General features: G+C 37.8%; 1 protein-coding gene across 2 annotated transcripts in view; it reads right to left on the bottom strand.

Moving 5' to 3' along the window:
* Positions 1 to 20,265, bottom strand: part of COL8A1 (collagen type VIII alpha 1 chain) — a 149,477-nt gene that overhangs the window by 89,486 nt on the left and 39,726 nt on the right. The window contains exon 2 of one of the 2 annotated variants that reach the window (XM_042955873.1): positions 17,307 to 17,437. The exons of the other annotated variant lie outside the window; for it this stretch is intronic. The gene's annotated coding sequence lies outside the window, so the exon portion shown is untranslated. The remainder of the gene's footprint in view (positions 1 to 17,306; positions 17,438 to 20,265) is intronic. 2 annotated transcript variants of the gene reach the window in all.

The raw sequence follows: 20,265 nt of genomic DNA, 5'->3' as shown, positions 1-20,265 counted from the left end.
TGGTTGAAACTATCTAACTTGGGGAAGGAAACAGGCATCCAGATCCAGGAATCCTGTTAGTGTTCCAACCAAATAAGATGAACCATACCAAGACAAATTATAAGTAAAATGTCTAAAGTTAATGACAAGGAGAGAAACTTAAAAGCAGCAAGAAAGAAACAACTTGTTACATACAACGGAACTCCCATAAGATGATCAGCATTTTTTTGGCAGAAATTTTGTAGGTCACAAGGGAGTGGTACAATATATTCAAAGTGCTAAAAGAAAAAACTTCCAACCAACAATGCTCTACCTGGAAAAGTTTACATTCAGAATTACAGGAGAGAGAGAGTTTTCCAGACAAACAAAAGCTAAAGGAGTTTATCACCACTAAACTGGGCTTATAAGAAATAATCTGATAGGAAAGGGTGCTAATTAGTAACAAGAATACAGATGAAAGAGTAAATCTCAATAGAAAAGTAAATATACTTATAAGTAAAATTACTTATTAAACTAGTATGAAGGTTAAAAGACAAAAATAGTAAAAATAACTATAACTACAATAATTAGTTACAGAATGCACAAGATAAAAAGATGTAAATGTGACAACATAAACATAAAACAAGAAGTGGAGGAGAATAAAAATACTGAATTATAGAATGGGATCAGACTTAAGTTGTTATCAACTTAAAATAGATTGTTATAGGGGCGCCTGGGTGGCGCAGTCGGTTAAGCGTCCGACTTCAGCCAGGTCACGATCTCGCGGTCCGTGAGTTCGAGCCCCGCGTCAGGCTCTGGGCTGATGGCTCGGAGCCTGGAGCCTGTTTCCGATTCTGTGTCTCCCCCTCTCTCTGCCCCTCCCCCGTTCATGCTCTGTCTCTCTCTGTCCCAAAAATAAATAAAAAACGTTGAAAAAAAAAAAAAATTTAAAATAGATTGTTATAAATATAAGTTGTTACATATAAGCCTTATGGTAACCACAAAGTGAAACCTATAGCAAATGCACAAAAGAGAAAGAGAAAGGAATACAAATTATCAAACCACAAAGGAAAAGAGCAAAAGAAGAAAGGGACAGAGGAACTACAAAAACAGCCAGAAAATAGTTAACAAAATGGAAGTAAGCACATACCTATCAATAATTACCTTAAATGTAAATGGACTAAATTCTCCAATCAAAAGACATAAAATTGATGAGTGGGTTAAAAAAACAAGACCCATCTATATGCTGCCCAGAAGAAACACAATTTAGATGTAAAGACATGCACAGACTGAAAGTGAAGGTATGGAAAAAGATATTCCATGCAAATGAAACAAAAATAAAGCTGGAATAGCTATACTTATGTCAGACAAAATAGACTTTAAGACAAAAACTGTGTAATAGACAAAGAGGGACTTTACATAATGATAATGGGGTCAATCCAAGAAAAGGATATAACATTTGTAAGTTTTTATACACCTAATATAGGACCACCTAAATATATAAAGCAAATATTAACAGACCTGAAGGGAAAAATACACAGAAATATAATATTAGTAGGGGACTTCAATATCCCATTTATATCAATGGATAGATCAGACAGAAAATTAATAAGGAAACATCAGCTTTAAATGCCATGTTGGACCAGATGGGCTTAACATATATTTACAGAACATTCCATCCCAAAGCAACAGAATACACATCTTCCTCAAGCGCACAAGGAACATTTTCCAAGATAGGTCATATGTTAGGTCACAAAATTAAGTCTAAATAAATTTAAGAGGCTGGAATCATACTATGCATCTTTCCAACCACAGTGTTATGAAATTAGAAATTAATTAAATGAAGAAAACTGAGAAGTTCACAAATATGTGGAGATTAAACCACGTGCTAAAGACAACCAGTGGGTCAAAGAAGAAATCAAAAGCAAAATCAGAAAATACCTTAAGACAAACAAAAATAGAAATGTAACATATCAAAACTTACGTGATGTAACAAAAGCAGTTTTAAGAGGGAAGTTCATAGTGACAAATGCCTAACTCAAGATATAAGAAAAATCTCAAATAAACTAACAAACTTTATACCTCAAGGAACTAAAAAAAAAGAACAAAGCCCAAGGTTGGAAGGAAGGAAATAATGATTAGAGCAGAAATAAATGAAATAAATTCTAAAAGACAGTAGAAAATATCGATAAAACTAAGAACTGTTTCTTTGAAAAGATAGATACAACTGATAAACCCTTAGCTAGACTCATCAAGAAAAATAGAGGACTCAAATAAAATCATAAACAAAAGGGGAGACATTACAACTGATATCCCCCAAATACAAAGGATCAGGAGACTACTATAAACATTTGTATGCCAACACATTGGACAACCTAGAAGAAATGGATAAATTTCTAGAAACATACAACCTACCAAGACTGAGTCATGATGAACAGAAAATCTGAACTAGCAGGGAGATTGAATCAGTAATCAAAAACTTCCCAATAAACAAAAGTACAGGAGCAGAACCAGACAGCTTCAAAGGTGAATTCTATCAAACATTCAATAAATTAATACCAATCCTTTTTAATGTCTTCCAAATAGAACAAAGTGGGGTGGGGACTCTTCCAAACACATTGTATGAAGCTAGCATTATCCTGATACCAAAATCAGACACAGATCACACACACACATACACACAGAAATTACAAGCCAGTATGTCTGATGAACATAGATGCAAAAATCTTCAACAAAATATCAGCAACCCAAATTCACCAATATATTAAAAGGATCATACACCATAATCAAGTAAAATTTATTTCGGGGATGCAAGGATGGTTGAACATCTATAAACCAGTAAATGTGTTACACCATATTAATGAAATGAAGGATAAAAATCATGTGATCATCTCAATAGGTGCAGAAAAAGCATTTGACAATATTCCATGTCCATTTAGGATAAAAACTCTCAACAAAGCGGGTATAGAGTGAATGTACCTCAACATAATAAAGGCCATATATGACAAGCCTAGAGTTAACATGACACTCAGTAGTGAAAACCTGAAAGCTTTACTTCTAAAATTAGGAACAAGTCCACTCTCATCACTTTTATTCAATATAGTATTGAAAGTCCTAGCCAGATCAATTCAGCAAGAAAAAGAAAAGGCATCCAAATTGAAAAGGAAGCTGTAAAACTGTCACTATTTGCAGATGACATGATATTATATATAGAAAACCCTAAGGACTCCATCAAAAAACCATTAGAACTAATAAATTCAGTAAAGTTGCAAAATACAAAATCAATACACAAAAATTTGTTGTTTCTTTATGTTAATAACAAACTAGAAATTTGAAAAAGAAATTAATAAAGTAATCTCATTCACAACTGCATCAAAATGAACAAAAGACCGAGGAATAAATTTAACCAAGAATGTGAAAGATCTGTATATTGAAAACTACAAGATATTGATGAAAGAAATTGAAGACGACACAAATAAATGAGAAGATATTCTGTGTTCATGGACTGGAAGAATTAACACTGTCAAAATATCTGTACTACCAAAGTAATCTAGAGATTCAATGCAATGCCTATCAAAATTCCAACAGTATTTTTCACAGAAATAAAACAAGCAATCCTAAAATTTGTGTGGAATCACAAAAGATCCTGCACAGCCAAAGCAAACTTTAGAGAGAATAACAAAACTAGAGGCATCTCACTCTGATTTCAAACTATATTAACAAAGCTAGTAATTAAAACAGTATGGTATTGGTATAAAAATAGACATAGATTGATGGAATAGAAGGGAGAGACCAGAAATGAACCCACACGTATGTTGTCAATTAATTTATGAGAAAAAAAGCCAAGCATACACAATAGTGATAGGACAGTCTCTTCAGTAAATGGGAAAACTGGACCACTATCTGACCCCATACACAAAAATTAAAAAGTTGAAAGTAAGACTTGAAACCATAAAACTCTTAGAAGAAAACATAGGCAGTAAGTTCCTTGACACAGATTTTTTTAATCTCACACAAAAAGCAAAAGGAACAAAAGCAAAAACTAACAAGTGGGATATCAAACTAAAAAGCTTCTGCATAGCAAAGGAAACCATCAATAAAATGAAAAGGCAACCTACTGTACAGGAGAAAATATTTGCAAGTCATATATCTGATAAGGGGCTAATATCCAAAATATATTTTAAAAACTCATATAAATTAATAGCCAGAAAACAATCTGATTTAAAAATGGGCAGAAGATTTGAATAGACATTTTTCCAAGACATACAAATGGCCAACAAGTACATGAAAAGACACTCAACATCATTAATCATCAGAGAAATGCAAATCAAAACCACAATGCGATATCATCTTATACCAGTTAGAATGGCTATAATTGGAAAGACAATAAATAACAAGTGTTGGTGAGGATGTGGAGAAAGGGAATTTTTGCATTATTAATGGGAATGTAAATTAGTAAAATCACTATGCAAAAGAGTATGGAGTTTCTCCAAAAAGTTTAAAATAGAACTACCATATGATTCAGCAATTTCACTTTTGAGTATTTATTGAAGAAAATGAAAACACTAATTCAAAAAGATATGTGCACTCCCATGTTTGTTGCAGCATTATTTATAATAGCCAAGATATGGAACTAATGTTAGTGTTCATCAATGAATGGATAAAGAAATTGTGGTGTGTGTGTGTGTGTGTGTGTGTGTGTGTGTGTGTCATATATATTTTTATATACACGTATATAGATACACATACACATATGCATATATATACATGTGAAAAAATGTTGAAATGTCACAAATCCATTTGTGACAACACAATTGGACCTTGAGGGCATTATGCTAAGTGAAGTAAGTCAGAGAAAGACAAATACCATATTCTCTCTCTTAAATGTGGAATCCAAAAACCAAGCAAAAACCGAGCTCATAGATACAGAGAACAGACTGTGGTTTGTAAGAGGTGGGGGTGGGAGAAATGGGTGAATTTCTCATGTTTAAATAAGTCGAATAAAAAATTTTTTTGATAGTAAAAAAATATCCAAAAAAAAGCACCTAACCAAATTTAGGGATCTTGGGATATGTGCCCATTGTCAGTTCCTTTCCCATAGCTATCCAACAAATTAATTAAAAAAGAAAGATAAAGCAATTCTACCTGACAACACTTGTTACCTTTCCTTTCTCCATAGGACTTTATACCACCTGACATGTTAGCCATCTACTTGCTAACTTATCTGCCTCCCCACTAGAATGCAAGCTTCATCAAGGTGACAGCTTTCTTTTTCTTTTGCCACTGAATCCCCAGCATTCTTACACATAGGAAGTAGTACTGAGTGAGCATTTATTGAATGAATGAATGCATGAATAAATACACTCAGAATAGTATCTGCCACACCTGATGTTGCCTGTTGTACTCATCATCTTTATTTCTATCTCACATGAACTGCAATCACCCCTGGCTTTCTCTGGAATGTTAGTTGCCAAAAAAAATATCTTGATTCAATTGGAAATGACAACAGGTCTTTATATTCTCTTTGGGCACTAGTCAATCCTTAGCTACAGTTATAGAGACAAATAGAAGTTCTGTGGATTTTGTGCCTTGTATATTATGACATGTCAACAATGTTTTTAATATGGCCAAGGCCTGGCTTATGCAAGATGGAAGCAGATTAAGTTTGGCATATTTCATCTCTGCTTTCTGAACTTTTCTCTCTTTTCTGAGTTTTCTGTCACTTAGATCAATGGTTATTTCTCCTATCCTGGAGAGAAGTTGTCTTATAAACAAATTTCAAAGTTAGCTGTTAGTTATTTAAAATATCATCTCTCTCAGAATTTTTGAATTTTAAGATAGGAGAGTAGGGATAAGGTAATATGTACCCTGATGCTCAGAATCCCTAAGGGTGGAGGCTGTTGAAGTATGGTGGAATTGCGAGGCAGACAGGAAAATCTTCCCACTGCAGTTTAAGTGACATAATCAGGGAGATTTCTTTGGCTTATGCATAGTTGGTGGCCTTGATTACTTTATTCTTCACTTACAAGCTTACTCCTTCTGAATAACAGGTATGGGAGGGCAGAGGACAAAAATGGACTCCAATAACACCGAAGAACTCTCCAGTGAATGCTTTCATTTTCTGTTTTGAAACTGATGTGGTGAAAAGAGCATAAAATTGTGAGTTACAAGTTCTGGCCCTGCCTCTACTTGAGAAATAGTAATATTTCTGGGGTGCCTAGGTGGCTCAGTCGGTTCAGCATCTGACTTTTGGTTTTGGCTCAGGTCATGATCTCACAGTTTCGTGAGTTCAAGCCTCATGTCAGGCTCTGTGCTGGCAGCCCAGAGCCTTCTTGAGATTCTCTCTCTCCCTCTCTCTCTCTTCCCCTCCCTCCTTGCACTGTCTCTGTCTCTCTCAAAATAAATAAATAAATGTAAAAAAAAATTAAAAAAAGAAATGTTAATATTTCACTGCTAAGGGCCTCAGTCACACATGCATGGGATATGGTGGCTGATGATCTTCCAGATAAGATTTAAAATTAATGATTTCTAGAATTCCATAATTAAATGAAAGTTGATAGCTGATTTTTTTTATTTTTTATTTTTTAAAATTTACATCCAAATTAGTTAGCATATAGTGAAACAATGATTTCAGGAGTAGATACAATGGAGTATTACTCGGCAATCAAAAAGAATGAAATCTTGCCATTTGCAACTACGTGGATGGAACAGGAGGGTATTATGCTAAGTGAAATTAGTCAGAGAAAGACAAAAATCATATGACTTCACTCATGTGAGGACTTTAAGAGACAAAATAGATGAATATAAGGGAAGGGAAACAAAAATAATATAAAAACAGGGAGGGGGACAAAACAGAAGAGACTCATAAATATGGAGAACAAACTGAGGGTTTCTGGAGGGGTTGTGGGGGGGTGATGGGCTAAATGGGTAAGGATAGCTGATTTTTTTTTTAATGGGAGGATAAGAGAGAGTGGGCATAAGTTTTTGTAAATGCCATGGGGGCATTCAGAAGCAGCCTGAGAAGGAATCTGGCAATTCAAGAAAAATCATTAAACTTCTATTTTCAAGAGGACAAATTTTGGAGGATGATATGTCTCACTTCGTGAAACTGCTTCCTCAGTGTACCTAATTTTCTTTTCTGTACAATAGAGGATGGGGTTCCCAACAGTGAAGGAGAATGAAGATCCTTTCAGGTATATGTTGTATCCTATAGACACTGAAACACTCCACTGCCAGAGGACATACTTTTCTTTTTCCATTAGGAAAAAGTCTTACCCAGGAAGTCTGGGGGTAAAGGTTTCTAAGGGAGAGTTTGTAGTGTGTCCACCCATATCATGTTATGTTTGGCTTTGGTCAGCACCTTTATTTTTCTCCTTTTATGTTTTAAATGAGGTAAAATCTGCAAGGAGAAAGGAAAGCAGAAACAACAAGATCTTTCACTATATATGTGTTTTGTGAAAGTAAATTGAAACCAAATGAATTCAAAGCTGATATTTTGCTTACTAGACTAACTGAAAATGAGCACTCTGTTTCCCAGACCCCTCACCCAGGTCCTCACTGGTCCTCTCCAGTGAGCTTGTCCACTGGTCCTTATCACAGGAAAAGAAACTTATACTATTGTCTGAACATTCCTCTTGTTTTTCCTTTCTTTGTATAATAAAGCTCTTTCTGCACTTAGGAACCAGATACAAAATTATGAATCTATGGTGAGAAGAGTGGGGGCCTATGCATGGGAAACTGTTAGAACTTTCTAAGTGTAAGTCAGACAACCTGCCTGTCTGTAAACATGGAGCTTCCACCAAGTAAACCAAATGTGGTCAAGTACACACACTGCCAGGGGTACATAGGGGTGTGTGTGTGTGTGTGTGTGTGTGCGTGCGTGTGTGTGTGTGTATTCAGGCACATGTACACACAACTCAAAGGATGCCTCAGCAATGCGGCTTGGTGGTGACAGTGTGTCTAAGTCTGGGCCTCTCAGATTTTACCATCAACTGGTTTAATGAAAAGTCATATTTTCTCTCAAGGTTTTGGTAATGTTGTGGCAAAAATAGAGAAAAGGGAGCCCAGCTGATTTGGCAGAACTAAGAATATTCCTCCTGATTCTGTCATTGGTGGGTTGGAGGTTAACGATAGTAAGTGACGAAGATGAGATTTGAAGACTTAAGCTCCTCTCGCAGTAGAAGGTGATAAGAAACATGTTGCTCTTGCAAAAGTGTGACCTCTCACACCATGTAGGTCACATGGGAGAAGGGTGTAGGGCTGCACTCTGCACCAATAGCATGGCACTGGGCAGGCTGCCAGCCCTAGTGAGAGGTCTGTGCATCTGTACTGGTCTCACTTCTGCCAGTACTAGTTGGAGGGACTGGGGCACAGTTCCCAATCTAGGCCTCAATTTTCCTGTGGACATGAGGAAGCTTAATGTGACAATCTCTCAGGTTCCCTTGTGTTCTCACACCTTGTCACTGCCACCTTGGTTCTTAGAGCAGCAGCATCTACATCACTTGGGAGCTCATTAGAAGAGCCATTTGAGGGGCGCCTGGGTGGCTCAGTTGGTTAAGTGACTGAGTTTGGCTTAGGTCATGGTCTAGTGGTTCATGAGTTTGAGCACTGTGTGGGGCTCTGTGCTGACAGCTTGTAACCTGGAGCCTGCTTTGGATTCTGTCTTTGTCTCTCTCTGCCCCTCCCCTGCTCATGCTCTGTCTCTCTCTCTCTCTCTCAAAAATAAGCATTTGAAAAAATTAAAAAAAAAAAGAAATGCCATTTGGGGCCTCACTGCAGACTAAGCACATCAGAATTTGTCTTTTTACAACACCCCTAGATGGTTCATGTGCACCTTAATGTTTAAAATGCATTGATTGCTCAAATGTTCTTTTTTATTCATATAATTATTTCATCAACAATCAATTTCTTTAAAAAATTTTTCTTAATGTTTATTTTTGAGAGAGAGAGAGTCAGAGCATGAGTCGGGGAGGGGCAGAGGGAGGGAGACACAAAATCTAAAGCAGGCTCCAGGCTCTGAGCTGTCAGCACAGAGCCTGATGCACGGCTTGAACTCAAGAACCAGGAGATCATGACCTGAGCCAAAGTTGGATGCTTAACTGACCAAGCCACCCAGGTGCCCCAACAATCATTAATTTCAACACATTATAAACATGACTCTATACTGATCATGACTAGACTATTTAATCTACACTTAAAATGAGTAAGAAACAATGTGTGTTTGTATATGTGTGTAACATGGAATGGGGGAGAGATTTTTGGGTAGAATGGAGAATTAACCAGGTTTTTAAAAATGAGATTTTTTTTAAGACTTTTTTTTTAATGTTCATTTATTTCTGAGACAGAGAGAGACAGAGCATGAGTGGGGGAGGGGCAGAGAGAGAGGGGGACACAGAATCCGAAGCAGGCTTCAGGCTCTGAGCTGTCAGCACAGAGCCGGACGCAGTGCTCGAACTCACAGACTGAAAGATCATGACCTGAGCCGAAGCCGGACGCGCAACCGACTGAGCCACCCAGGTGCCCCAAAAATGAGATTTTTAAACTTAACTTGACTTTTTTGCTTAGAATGGAAAATTAACTATGTTTTTCTTAGAATGAAGATAGTTCTATGCTTAGAGTAAAAATGTATTTGAGAAAGTAAAATAAAGCCTAGGAAAGAAATGTTTAAAGGATTTTTTTATTTGAAATTCTAAGATAATTTTTCAACAGTATTTGAAAATACAATACAATTACATTAAGTTAAATAAGCTTTGTACATTCCCTCTGTCCAAAGCACAGTGCAAGGTCTGTAGAGGACAGATATCCAAGGATTGTAAGATTCTAAGGTTTGAGGATAGGAGATGACTGTGGGGATGGTCTAGTCCATCCCAGGTCCTCTCTGTACAGATGAAAAGACTAAGGCATAGACAGATTTGTGATCTCTTCCCAATCTCACACAGGTAACCTAAAAGGAAAGCTAGGACAAAACAAAAAATCAGGTCTTGGAAAGTAGATTGGGGGCTTTGAAGACTAGTTCAAAGAACGCTAATGAGGGCTTGGTCAAGATGTTGGCAGTGTGAGTGGAGGACAGGGTAGAGATGAAAGAGAAATAGCTTGAGTACAGTCTTTAGAGGTTGGACACTCCTTGCCTTTAGGACAGTAGTAAAGGGTGGACAGGAGTTGTAGGTGGCCATAGAGTTGTGAGCATAAGTGATGGAAAGAAAAGCATTTTTAAAGATCAGAGGAACGTGGCAAGGGAAAGTTTTAGCTCTGAACACTGATCCCATGGAAAAATTTGGGAGCTTACCTGTAACTGTCCTACCAGTGGTACTTGTTTTTAACTTCCTACCTCACTTTGGCAATGGTCCTCCACTACTTCAAATTTGACTCATCTTCAGTGGCTTCCCCTCTTTTATGGAGCTTTCCTTGGCAATAAAATCTCACTCTGCTCTTCCACTGAATGCTTGGAGCTCTTACTGTCCTTATCACTTATCACTCATCAAGTCCTTGATGATATACAGCTGCAAGTGATCTGTTTTATTCATTATTGATATACTCATTCAACTAATGTTGTGTTTCTAGGTTCTGGGAGGACAGACTGAATCCCTCTCTACATGAAGCTTAGATTCTGATGGGAGAGACGCATCATAAGCGACAAATAAAGATACAATAAATAAACATACAAAGCAATTTCAGATAGTGACAATAAAACAGAGTGATGATAGAGACTGGGAGATACTGCTGAATTTTTTTTAATGGAGTGCTGTAGCTTGTCACTATTTCTGTATCCAACTAGACCGTAAGTTCCTCAAGGGTAGGCCAGTTTTATGTTACTTTGGCATCCTTCATAACACAGAGAAGCCTACTGATGACAGAGTAAGAGCTTATGAAATTTCTTTTTTGAATAAATAAATGAGTGTTGAATGCTTTACTCTAGATCCTTTTCTATCATTGACTCAGGTATTTCCTTTATACAATATCTGTGTTCTTTGCTGGCCAGATAGCAGTAGGGCTATCAGTATGGAGGAAAAATACGGTTTGGTATGAAGAGGGTCATGTGTTAGGAAGTGAAGAAGAAATGCACAGATGTGTCTTCACAAATCTTCCCAAAGGAATTGGTCTTCTAGATGTAAACAGCTGCATGACTCTTGAGTATCTCAAGGCTCCTTTGTCTGTTGTCAGTGAGAATTTATAACCCTCATTGTTAAAATTGTGTATTTTTCAAGCTAGAGTCACTCCTAGGTGCTGAAAGATTCTCAAACTACTTCTCTTGTGCCAAAGTATTTCCAGTTAACTCCCTGAAACATGCTTTTATCTCAGCTTCCTTGATCTTTTTAGGTAATGCCAGCATTTTAAACAATTTGGTTGCTTCCCTTTTAACTTTCTAATCTGATGAATTTAATTCTGAGTCATAAACCTATAAAGTTTATTAGCAGATCTAATCATCCCAAAAGTTTCTTTAGAGCAGCTACTCTTTTAATTTCTCATGGAGTTGACAGGAAACATTTCATACCTCAAATAAGCCTGCAGATTTTTGTGTGTGATTGCACATTTTCATATATTTTGGGTGGAGGATTATAGCAAACTGACTAAATTACTGCACAGAAAGTTTTTTAAATTAAAAAAAAAAACCACACAAAACCAACTTAAGAAAGTGGGTCAGAGAGGAGGATGGTGAAAGTAAGGCAAAAGAGATCTGAATGTGTTATGCTGAAATCTGTCACACGAATTCCAAAATAAATACCCCTATTTCTACCTGAGTTACCACCTGAAGGTCTGATAGTCATAATCTGGGGAGAGCATGACTGGTGTTAGATTCTGGTATGATGGTGCAGGGCCTGAGGAGACTTCTGGGTGTCCCTGCAGAGGGGCCTGGCAGGTCTAGTCTCTGGTGAGCCACTGGCCACATGCAAACAGGACCCCAATCCTTCCAGACACTGCCCTCTGCCTGTCCCCTCAGATGGATATTCAGAGGGTCCCTCAGCCCTGCTCTGGTTCCACCTTTGACCTTGTTTCAAGGTTTTCCCCTGACTGGCTGCTGTTGGCTGCTCTGGGTGAAAGTATCTGAACCCTCAGAACCTTATTCCTTGGTCCAGGCTTTTCATGTAGGTGTCCCTAGCAGATCCTTCCTAACCCTGGGGATGAGACCCAGACAAGCTTTAACTCTCATTAATCTTGACATTTGGAGGAAGAAGTTATTTTTAAATATCCAGGAATGTGTTATAGAAGTTGAAAATTGTGATACCAAATTGACTCTCTGCTTTTTTTCAATTCAGGTATTAGGATAAGTAATATTTAGAATTCTAGGTATGTTATTAATAAAAAAAAAAACCCTTTGCCTTTTACTGACCTAGCTGATGCTCCTTAATTTGTTATTTAAATTCTTTTAACAAATATTGAGTGATTCTCATGTGCCAGGCAGGAGGGCAGGTACCCTAACAAAGCGTTCTATGGGACACAGTTGAGAAAGGAAACCGAAGAATATGTGAAATGATTAATAATTGTAGTCTTGATCTGATGGGAACAAACACAAGAATGAGAAGATGGGGGAAGCAGGAAGAGAGAGAACATCCAAGTTGTCTTATGATTGTAAATTATGTTTTATTTTTAATTTTTTTTAATGGAGGACAACTAACTGCAAATCTCATTCATAGAATAAGTAGTTTTTTGTTCGTTTGTTTGTTTTGAGAAATCGATACAAAAACCCCCAAAACAAACAAGAGGTCATTACAATTCAATTATCTTAGGGCTTATGCTAGTTTATTATTGAGAATTTTTTTTAATTGCTTAAAAATAATTCATACTTTTCTCTTAATTATAACCATTTTCTCCTCCTAATCTTTTAAGACTAATATGCTTTGTGGAGGCTACCGTCACTAATGTGAAATACCTCATTAGTAACTTTTAATTTTTAAAAAAATGTTTATTTATTTATTTTGAGAGACAGAGTGTGTGTGTATGTACCAGCATGAGAAGGGGAGGGGCAGAGAGAGCGAGTGAGAAAAAAAATTCCAAGCAGGCTCTGCATTCCCAGTGCAAAGCCTGATGCAGGACTTGATCTCACAAACCGTAAGATCATGACCTGAGTTAAAATCAAGAGTCGGATGCCTAACTGACTGAGCCACTCAGGTGCCCCAGTCATTTTTAATTTAGATTACATGTTTAAATGATAATATCTTAGACATATTGGGTTATATAAAATATATTGCTGAAATTAATTTTACCTGTTTCACTTGACTTTTTAAATTTTTTTTAATATAGGTTTATTTTTGAGAGAGAGAGAGAGACAGAGCACGAGCAGGGGAGGGCCAGGGACACAGAATCCGTAGAAGGTTCCAGGCTCTGAGCTGTCAGCACAGAGCCCGATGTGGAGCTCGAACTCATGAACTGTGAGATCATGACTTGAGCCGAAGCCAGACGCTTAACTGACTGAGCCACCCAGGCGCCCCTCACTTGACTTTTTAAATGTGACTGCCAGAAAAATTTAAATGTGACTCAGTATATTTCTACTGAGTTGGCTGCTATAGAATCTTCATATGAAAATCTGTTCATTATTTGGATGGATTGTGGCTTAAGATGTACACCCTTGATAATTATTACTAAAAAAAGAGAAAATATATAATTTGGCTGGAAAGGATGTTAATTATATCCCAACATCTTTTTATAAAAATCCACTGCAGTGTTTACTTCTGCCAGTAGTCAAAAATGTCTTCAAAAAAGGGGGTATGCATTTTGATCTATTCTTTGCTTCCTATCCATATGCTAGATAGTTGTATTATTTGGCTAAATGTTGTAAATTAGCTAATCTTGTCACAATCCTGCTGGTCTATCAAGAAGCCTCACAATTTTGTATAAGAGAAAAAGATTAAGAACCCCCCACATTTACAAAGATTTATAGATAGGAAAGAGTTGAAGAATGAGAAAGATAGATTTATCAAGCATAAAAGAAATGTGAAATGCACTTCTGGTTTGACACATTTGGTTTGACATTTCTCAGGTGATATAAAGGTATGAGGAAGAAAGAGATAAAAAGATCATTTTCAAAGAGTAAACATGGCACCATGCAATTATTTCTTTCCCTTTGTTTTAAATATAGTTCCTGGGACTTTTATTGCAGGCAAAACCCAGAGTAGTCTGGAGGCAAATTAAAGAAAGTATCTGACAGTATTACTGAGGCCAAATACAGTATGCTCAATTATTCAAATAGTTTGTTATTCTTCCTGGCTATGGTCATACTGAGATCTCTTGTTTCTAGGTCATTACTCAATGACAACAGGGAGAAGAAGAGTAGAAACAAAATGGAGAAGATTGCCCCAATGAAGAGACACTTGTCACTGGGGAACATACAAATGCCCATTACAGTAGTCCCTTCCCCCTTGTCCATGGTTTCTCTTCTGGCACTTTGAGTTATCCACCCTCCAGAAGCAAATGATCCCCCTTTTGACATATCATCAGAAATTAGTAGTAGCCTAACACTCTGTCACAATGCCTATGTCATTCACCTCCGTTCATCTCATCGCATGGGCATTTTATCATCTCATGTCCTCACAAGAAGGAGGAAGACAGTACAATAAACTATTTTGAGAGAGAAACCACATTCACATAGCTTTTATTATAGTGTATTGTTATGACTGTTCTATTTTATTATTAGTTATTATTGCTAATCTCTTTCTGTGCCTAATTAATAGATTTGACTTTATCATAGGTGTGTATGTAGAAGAAGAAACATAGTATATATATAGGAATCAGTCCTATCTGTGGTTTCGGGCAGGCACTGAGGGTCTTGGAACATATCCCTCATGGGTAAGGGGGGACCACTGTAAACCCAGTGTTGGATTAGTGAAATTTGTTTAAATGTAAACCATAATATTCTCTTAACCTGTACATCCATCCATTTCTTTGCGGTTATTTGAGATATATTTGATTTTCAAGCCACAGAAGGCTTCCGTTGTCTCAGTCAAGGCTGCTGTTTGCAAAGGGGTTATTGGCTAAAACTGGACTTGTGAGTATCCTCGATCACGGACTTATGTGGTTTCTACAGTTATTTGTAATTGAATTACACACCATCATGGAGGAGTGAGCGTGCGTGTGCGGGAGGAGAGTGGGTGTTGAGAGAGGGAGGAAAGGGGAGAGGAAGTGTCTGGCCTGAGTATAGAGGCCTTCCTACTGCCTGGATCAGGAGCGAGACACCCTGTAACTTGATTCTTCTCTAAGTACCTCCAGGAATAACATAATTTCATTAAAAAGCAGTCATTTTTAAACTTGGGGGGAAAAAGCCTTTTTTTTTCCCAGAGACAAAAAGCATTCCTGTTCATTAGTTGTAAGAGTAACACTTGGCAATTTAAGCCCACCATTTTGGTAACATTTTTCTGAAACAGTACCGTCAACTACACTGGAAAAGCTAATAATAAAATCTGTGTTCTGCTACTAATTGGCTGGGTGGCTTCAGGAAACCTGCTTTACTTCTTTGGGCCTCCGTTTCCTTATCTGTCAAAGGAAAGGTTGGATTACCAGAGCTTTTAAAAAATTAATCCCTACTGCTAATTCTGCCCTTAGGTTCCCTGTCCACAAGGGTGGTTGGGTGGCCGTAAGGGAATGTAGGGAGGTGGTTTGAAGTACTCGGAACAAACTTAGAAAACCAGTGTATTAGTCGTCTGCGCATCTTGTTAAAATGCAGATTCTGACTCAGTAGGTCTGGGGTGAGGCCCAAGTTTCTACACTTCCAATAAGATCCCAGGTAATACTGATGCTACTGGTCCATGTGCCACACTTTCGGTAGTGAGGAGCTAGGTGATTTCCTCCCCGCCCCCCCCCCACCCCAGCCTTCTCATTCAACAGATGAAAGTGGGTCCTACACAGGCAAAGTGATTTTCCCAAACTTAGACAATAATCGAGTGGTTCACCCCATATAAGAATTTCTGGTATTATCACTAGCAGTTTGATGACAATGTCACTTTCTACGTCTCTTCTATCCTTTCCAATGCTAAAACTTTGGGTGATAATACTTTGTGGCTTCACATTTCTCTGGAGTCACTCTGGACTCAGTATTTTGGCCATACTATCTCATTCACTCTCACAGTTTTATGTCAAATCATATGCAGTAGTTGCTAGAAAAACTAAATTTGGCAGATAAACTAATTTTCAATTCATTGCCTTAATCTCGGATAGAACGAGCCTTGGAGGTTTATGTTCTGTGCATGGAGAGAAAGTAAGAGTCCACTAAGGACAATGCCTGTTTTCTGATTCCATGAATTTTGACAGCTGTCTGTTAATGCACTTCAGGAGATCAGCTCTAGCAAAGGTTTTTAGACTATCGGGGCCACTTAAGATTAGCCATCGGTTAATACCACTAGATCTTTTGCATTCTGTGTGTTATTGCCTTTAAGGAGCTAATGACAATAATCTGGTTGCTTTCTGTTAGATGAATACTCCTCTCCTGAGGTTGATTTTTTTCCACCCAGGGCGCACATCGCTAGGTATGGACACATTTTTGGTTGTCACAACTGTGGGGGCAGTGCTATTGGCATCTAGTGGGAAAAGGCCATGGGTGTTTCTAAAATTCCCACACTGTACAGGACAGCACCCCACAATAAAGAAATATCTGGCCCTAAATGTCAACAGTGCCAAGGGTGAGAAACCTTATGCCAGACTGATGTGGGCAGGAAGAATTGGACATAATGATTGCAGAACTCCATCACAGGCTCTTTGGATGTATTTGACCAAATTCTTTATGCTCCCAATGCATTATTTTCCTTCAGAGAAAAAGTAATGATAACACAATAAACCGTCTGTGGTATGCTGGATACTGGACCCCCAAAATGTCCATGACTTAATCCCTGGGGCCTGTGAATATATTACTTCACATAGCAAAGAGGATTGTGCAGATGTGATTAAGTTAAGGATCTTGAGATGGGAAGATTATCTTGAATCGTTTGGATGGGCCCAATTAATTACAAGCATTCTTATAAGAGGGAGGCGGGAAGGTCAGATTTCAGATTTTTAGTGTATGAGAACACAATATGCAGTTAAACCTATAGTTATTTGGAACATTTTTCTCTAAGGGCATGGGAGGCACTTTGGGGTTTTGCATGAACATCAATGAGCATACTGTTGAAGACGCCGGTGGGCCTAGCGGCTGGTTGAGAGACTCAAGCTAACTTTCTCTGTGCCACTTTCACAGGCAGTTTTTGGGCAAAAGAATTCATCAGGTATGTCGGAAAATGCAGAACATTGTGGCAGCGGCTGTACAGTTATTCATGAAATCTCCAAAATGACAAACCTTTGCTGTGCTCTCACTTAAAACGATTTCATTGATTTTTACAACAACCATATTAAGTTACTTGTTAAGATGATTATTATAAGTTTCTTACCGAAGCCTCACTGTAGTGCTGCTTTTCAGTTTGAATCCCGAATAATGATGGTATCAGGTTTTTTCTGGTCCATATCAAGTATGTCTGTAAGCAATTAGATGGCATCCAGAGTGCAGCATGGAGTCTTACAACTGTAACACACAGTATATGTATTCATTGGTGTGCCAGCATGCACGGCAGCAGCCTCCTGCCCAGTCACAGCTCCCCATACCCCTCAGCTCATGGAGTGCAACTGCCTCATCTACCTCTCCCCATTTGTGAAATGTCACAGTTTAGAATCATATAGTCCACACTACTACTACTACTACTACACACACACACACACACACACACACACACACACACACAGGAGCAGATGAGCATAACTAACATTTGCATAGTGCCTAATAGCCCACCAAGGGCTCTTCACCTCCATTCTACAACCCTTAGCACATTGTTGTTACCCATATTTCACAGATCAGGAAATGGGACTAAAAGAACCCCAGTGATATGTCTAATGTCAAAAAGGCAGTGGAGACAGGCGGGCCTTGAATTTTCTTTCTCTGACTTAGCCATCACGGGTCCACCTGCTGTTAGGTGTCCCCACTGCATGTGGACTTTGAGACACGTGACAGGTGTAGAGCTCAGCCACAGTCATCGTGGTGATCACACTGAGAACTTAGAGCAGGGGAGTTTTACCATGTGGCCCTGTCAGCTGCCCTCTAATGTTCTCCTGCTTTTAAGACTTTCTGTCTCTGCCTTTGGACCTTGGGAGATCTCCTCTTGGAGATCTTCACAGTTCTTAGTCTTGGGAAAGTAAGTTATTTCTCTGGCTTCTGGCTTTAGTATACAGCCCTCTCCCCAGGGTCCTCTGGTTCTTACTTTGTGGACCCTTTTATGAACTTACGCTCTCTGAAATCTATTAAATAAACCAATATGAAGTGAAATAAGTGATTAGCTACTTAATTGTTCTCTTGCTTCATTTTCATATATTGTAAAAAGGCTTATACTAAATGCTAAATATGTATCACTAAAATTATATGGTATTGTGGTAAATTCTACAAAAAGCTCAATGCAGGTCTTTGGTAAAAAAAACGTAACCCTTCATTCTACTATTGTTTTAAAGATGCAACATGTTCTTTAAATTCATTTTGCCTTTTCTGGGAATTTGTAGGATCAATTTAGGGCTACATGGTTAGTTCCAATAAAGCGAGGTTGTGAAGTTTTTAAAAGTAGCTACCTTTTGGAGATTTCCGTTCCAGCATTTGATAAAGAAGGATATTAGGGTGTTTATTAGAGGCAAAATTCTTTTATGTAATATTGAAACAAAAAAGACAAAAATAAAAACACTTGTATTGTTGTAAAGGTTGCTAAGTCCCCAGTTGAGTACCTCACGTGGGTAAGGTAGACTGACTATTAGAGCCATGTTTTTTTTAATCACAGAAAACTGCCATGGTAGATGAATTAGCACTCTTACTAAGAACCTATTCAATTTATTACCATACTGCCGACTTAAATAAGCAAAATCAACATGACGTGGCCATAGGTTTTTCATATCCAGAGGTAAATTCTCCATGTTTGAATTGAAAGTAAAATCTTTTATTCCAGGTGGGAAGCCATCAGAAGAATTAGAAATAGAAAACCAATGTAGGGGAATTTTTAAGAAGACTCAAATTCTACAACACAGAGGAAAGGGGAGAAAAATGTAATATTGGCATAAGGTGTGGTGTAGAACATGTAGGGAAGGGTTAGCTTCATATCCTTTCTTCACACTGATACGTTTGTATTTGGAAAAGCTTTAAGTTCATGAGGAAACTGAGAAAGAAAGATTAGCAAGGATGGAAATAACGGCAGAGTAACTTTTATTAGAGTGTGATTAAATTAATATTACTTCATGGCTATGCTCTATGTGTAAAATAAAATCCAAAATAAAAGACTGAAAGGTGTGGCATTTGGAAGATATTCATGTTTTGAACACACCAGGAATATGCAAATTCTTATTCTTTCCTCTCAGCGCTTTGGATGATAGTACGACTGTGTTAAACAGTATCCCTTTCCATCAGCTTTTGATGCATTCTCTGCATTATTCACATTTGTCTTCTCACTGCCTGAGCTTTCACTTTAGTTGATTGACATTTTCCCTTAGAGTCTTTGTTATATTAAAAATAAATTTACTTTTTTCCTCAGAGTGAGGCATTAAACTGGTACATGCACATTTTTTTTTAGACGATGGTAAAACTTGCAAATTGCTCAGAAATATTTTCTTCAGTTGCACGTGTTACTGGAGAAAGTGGGGAGTGAAGTGTTGCCTTTTATTCTCCCCTTCCAGCTGTAGTTACACCAACAAATAGGATGACGATCCAGTCCAAGAATATTTCCATTTCTTTTAAGAGTGAGACCTTGAGGTCACTTGAATTCTTGTACTGCCTCCCCTTCCCAGAGCCTTTTAAAATTTTGGCAGCTTTTTGCAATTAGGTAATGGAAGCACAATTCCCGTTCAGAAAATTATTCTGCAAGGTGCCAAACTCAGACATTATAAAGCAAACATACAACTCTACCTTAAGAAATGATTCTATCATAAAATAATACTGACAATTTGCAAATAGCAACAGGAAATGGGTTCTTGAGGTTTGACAATTCTCCATTTCAGTAGGAAAAAGATGGGCAACTGGTTTGAACCAAATGACAAACTCTTATTAAAGAATAGCAACTTCTCATGAAATAAGGCTTTGTGTCTCCTGGTTGCAGCATTTAGGCTCAAATGCTTGTAAATAATCCAGCAATCTTCTGACCCTCTTACTTTAGGAAGGGAAGCCGAGAGATACATTGGATCTGAATCCTGACTCTACTTAGTAGTTGGACGGCATTGGGCAGTTTGTACAACCTCTCTGAAGCCCCATTTCTCCAGATACAAAATGAGAATAATGACCCCTGTTTTCTAGGATTGTTTTTAGGGTTATAGACAATAGATGTAAAATGT

This window comes from Panthera leo, chromosome C2, assembly GCF_018350215.1.
Source record: "Panthera leo isolate Ple1 chromosome C2, P.leo_Ple1_pat1.1, whole genome shotgun sequence".
Taxonomy (NCBI): Eukaryota; Metazoa; Chordata; class Mammalia; order Carnivora; family Felidae; genus Panthera; species Panthera leo.
Note: the sequence above shows the minus strand (reverse complement) of the source record. Positions and strands in the feature narration are given on the sequence as shown.